General features: G+C 38.5%; 1 pseudogene; it reads left to right on the forward strand.

Moving 5' to 3' along the window:
- Positions 1 to 4,387, forward strand: part of LOC102865470 — a 24,889-nt pseudogene that overhangs the window by 16,347 nt on the left and 4,155 nt on the right.

Consider the following 4,387-nt stretch of genomic DNA (forward strand, 5'->3'; position numbering starts at 1 on the left):
CTTTGATTTCTTGGTTTCTTCCTTTAGCTTTGGCTTCTCGGCACTCTAATGCAATATTCAGAGTCTCATCTTGGTCTTTTCTTCTTTTTCATCCTTTGTAACGATCTTTTGCATTCTTCATGTACGATTTTCTTGATATCCTCCCAGAGCTCATTTGGTCTGTGCTCATTGGCGCTTAAGGCCTCAAACCTGTTCCTGAGATAGTTTTGAAATTCGAGTGGGATAGACTGAAGGTCAAATTTTGGTTCTCATGGACTTGATTTAATTTTCCTCAACTTCAGCTTGAACTTGCATATGAGTAGTTGGTTATCTGTCCCACAGTCAGCACCCGGCCTGGTTTTCACTGCTGATATTGAGCTTCTCCACCGAGTCTTACCACAAATATAATCAATTTGATTTCTATGCATACCATCAGGTGAGATCCATGTGTATAGCCTGCATTTATGTTTCTTTTAAAAGGTATTTGCAATGAATAAATCATTGAATGTGCAGAACTCTATCATTCTATCTCCAGCCTCATTTCTCTCACCGAGCCCATATTTTCCAGTTACTGAACCTTCTTCTCTGTCCTCCAGATAAGAATATAAATTATCTCCAGCTCAAACTTCTTCCTTGGTTCTTATCATATGCTTTCCCTGAAATGGCCCAATGTTGACCAGTCCTTTTTTGGTCCAGTGGCTCTGTGCATTTCTTCTATCTTCTTTTGATGTTTCTTGCATCAGTCGTATTTTGACCATAGAATCCTTCAGTATTTCAACTTAAGGCTTGAATTTGTTTTTCAGTTCTTTCAGCTTGATAAATGCCAGGCATGTTCTAATCTTTTGGTTTTCTAACTCTGGCTCTTTGTGTATTTTGTTATAGTGCTTTACTTTGTCTTCTTGGATTGTCCTTTGAAATCTTCTGTTCATCCCTCCTACTTCAGAATTTCTTTCCTTTTTTTTTTGCCTTTCTATATCTAGAGTTGACAGGAGAAGAATTGATGCCTTTGAGTTGTGGTGCTGAAGAAAAGTGTTGAACATACTGTGAGCTACCAAGAGAACAAACAGGATTATCCTGGAGAGGGTGAAACCAGGTTGCTTCTTGGAGGCAAGGATACTTTGGGTATGCTGGCAGGAGAGACCATTCCCTGGAGAGGGACATCACAGGAAGGGTAGAGGGACAGCACAGGAGAGGAAGACCCTGGGTGAGATGGATTGAAACAGTGACTGGGGTAATGAGGTTACGTGTATTGGAGTCAATGAGACTGGTTCATGATAGGGGAAGGTTCAGAACTATTGTACATAGGGTTACTATTAGTTGCAAGTGACATGATGGCACAAAACAACAACAAAAACATGTTCTAGTGCAAGTTTCAAATATCTTCTGACATCCCTTTTTCTCTTACCTTTCTTTCGTGTCTTTGCAATTAACTTTTGCTTTCTTCATGGATGATGCCTTTGATGTTATGCCTAAGCATCTGGCCTTCTGTCATTAGTGTTCATTGCATCAAATCTCTTCTTGAGATAGTGTAAAAAATCATTTGGGAGAGATAAAGGTCATATTTTTGTTTTCATGGATTAGTTTTCATTTTCTTCATCTCCAATTTGAACTTGCACTTGAGTACTTGATGTCCTGTTCCACAGTCAGCCCCTGGCCTTGTTTTGACTGCTGATACCAAGCTTCTCCATTGACTCTTTCCACAGATGTAGTCCGTCCGATTTCTATGTAGTCCGTTAGGAGAGGTCCATGTGTATAGTCACTGCATATGAATTTAATCTCTTTTAAAAAGATGTTTGCAATGAATACATCAATTATACGGAACTCTATCATTTGGTCGCCAGCCCCCTCTGTCACCAAGGCCATGTTTTCCAACTATCAGTCCTTCTTTGTGTTTTACTTTTGCATTCCAACCAATTATTATTATTATTAATGCATCTTGATTGCATGTTTGATCAGCAAAATTGGTAAAAATCCTCAATTTCTTCATTCTGACTTTAGTAGTTGGTGTGTATATTTGAATAATAGATGTATTACAGGTCTTTCTTGTATGTGTGTGAACAGTATCCTATCACTCATTGTGTTGTGTATCATTATCAATCTTGCAAATGCATTGTTTCTTTTTCTGTCATCTTCATTCATTGTCTAGGTCTCAGAATCATAGTAAATAATTTAATAGGCCATGGCCTGAGTCATTATTTCTGATCCTGGACATTAATGGAATTAAGACAGTTTTGAAGGTACTGAGAACATTTTATCACATATTTGATAGTAGTGCAGGAATAATGACATCACAAGAATTCCTAGGACCGTGTGAGGAGCATTTGGATAACACTTTATCTGGCCCTCACGATACAGAGAATCCCTGTATAGCCAGGGCATATAGCTATTGGTGTATGACAGGAAGCTGTACTTGTAGATATCACTAAGATTCATTTTGATTAATTATATTTCTGACATCTAACATGATGTCGTAGCATCCAAAATGGGAACCCATTCCACAGATAATATTGTCTAGTCTCCAGATAAGGATCATTCCTTCAAAATACTTACAAACTCATCTCTATCTAAAAGTAATATTCTTTTTAGACTCATTGGACAAAAAACTAGATTGTTTTCTTTTTCAGATCACTCTAACTGCTATTTTTCTTTATGATAATCGTACAACAGAAAGCAGTCAGCTTCAATAGAATGATATATACTCTAAACATTCAGCTTGACTATGAGTTCACTATCAGGCAAAATCAAGCAAAGTTCTTTCTGTTAAGAGAGACACTGACTTTATGGTTATAGTCATTCTCATCCTGACTGTGGCTGAGCCCATTCCAAAGCTGACACTTTAGCAGGATCCCAAGGTTGTAAATTGAAACAAGATGTGATTGGAACTGCTCAACTTTCTTCCTCCGAGCAGCTGGTGGATCTGAACTCCTGAAGATGTATAACTTTTGAGCTAAAAGCACAATATACTATAGACTGTGCAATGAGAACTCCCTAATGGTCATACTAGAAAATGCATTTATTTTTAAAAGGTTAATGCTGAGGTATGTGCAGATGAATTGAAATAATTTCTAGAATAATTGTTTATAATTCGGAGAAAGGACTAGAAACAAGTGTAAAAAATCTTGATAATTGTTCACTCTGAGAGGTGCTGTCCTTGTTAGGTTATGCAGAGTCAGAGCCCCGAGAACAATGGCTCTGAATCCTGCCCTGTGCTGTGCCACCCTCATCATCTCTGCCATCCTAGAGCCCATTGGTAAAGTCACTGTGTCAATCCGTTTTGTGGAGGGTCTCTCCCTCCTTCAGTGTTTCTGTCCAAGGATTGGCTCCTCCTAACAACATGTCCAAGGTATGATATGAGGTTTCACTTTCCTTGCTTCTAAGGTTGCACCTTCTCTACCACATGGTTTTTGGAAGTCCATGGGACATTCTGTACTCTTCAAAGGCATAGATTCTTCTTCTGTCATTCTTAGTTATTGTTCAACTTTCTGATGTATGCAGAGCAAGTGATTGAAAAGACCATGGCTTGGTTTGGCACACATTAGTCTTTTTTTTTACATATTTGCTTGTTTTTTGTTGTCGTGTACCATCGAATCCTCCTTCTCCAGTGGAGCATCTGATGGCTTCAAACTACGTGCCTTCAAGAGTGCAGCATAGCTTCTTGCTACGAGGCCACCAGAACTCCCGTCTCTTTAGTCTTTTTTTGTATATATAATTTTAATGAACATTTACAGAGATTTTGGATTTCCGTTCATTCATTGCTGCACTTCTCTCCCCGCCCAGCCCCCTGCCCCCCGCTTTAGTCTTTAAGCTGGCATTGCTGTCCCTCTTCACCTTGGAGAAGTCTCAGATAGTAGATTTTCCCAGCATAATATGTCCTTTCATTTCCTGACTGCTGAGTGATGAGTATATGAAAATATGTTATAATATCTTGTCTACTTTTACATGAATTCAAAATTTACACAGTGAAAAGGTTTTACAGAAAATATAAATTTAAAAAATAAAATAAAAAACCTAATCCACTCCGAGTTGTAAAACAGCCCAGTGGTAGATGGAATTTGCTCCAGGACTTAAGAAGCATAAATGGCATAGCTGAGCCTCTACATCTTGTGGTTCCTAACCTGTACACTATAATAGACAAAGTGCTAGTCTATAGGCCTTTTATTGTAAGAACCACCTTCCCTCTGTAACTTGATTTGTGCCACTACTAGAACCTCTACTTGGAATATTATTGCTTGTTAATTTTTAACTCATGTACTTTTAACTTGTTAATCTCCATAATAGTCTATGTGTTTCCTACTGCCAAAGGGGCCCTTTAAAGTAGTGAGAGAAGATCTTCACCCTGAAACCCACAGCGTCCCTTTTCAGCAGGAAGTAGCTAAGAGAATATGCCATCCCCTTTTCCTTATGAATC

The sequence above is a fragment of the Elephantulus edwardii genome, unplaced genomic scaffold, assembly GCF_000299155.1.
Source record: "Elephantulus edwardii isolate Elephantulus edwardi_28Jun2011 unplaced genomic scaffold, EleEdw1.0 scaffold00214, whole genome shotgun sequence".
NCBI classification, from domain to species: domain Eukaryota; kingdom Metazoa; phylum Chordata; class Mammalia; order Macroscelidea; family Macroscelididae; genus Elephantulus; species Elephantulus edwardii.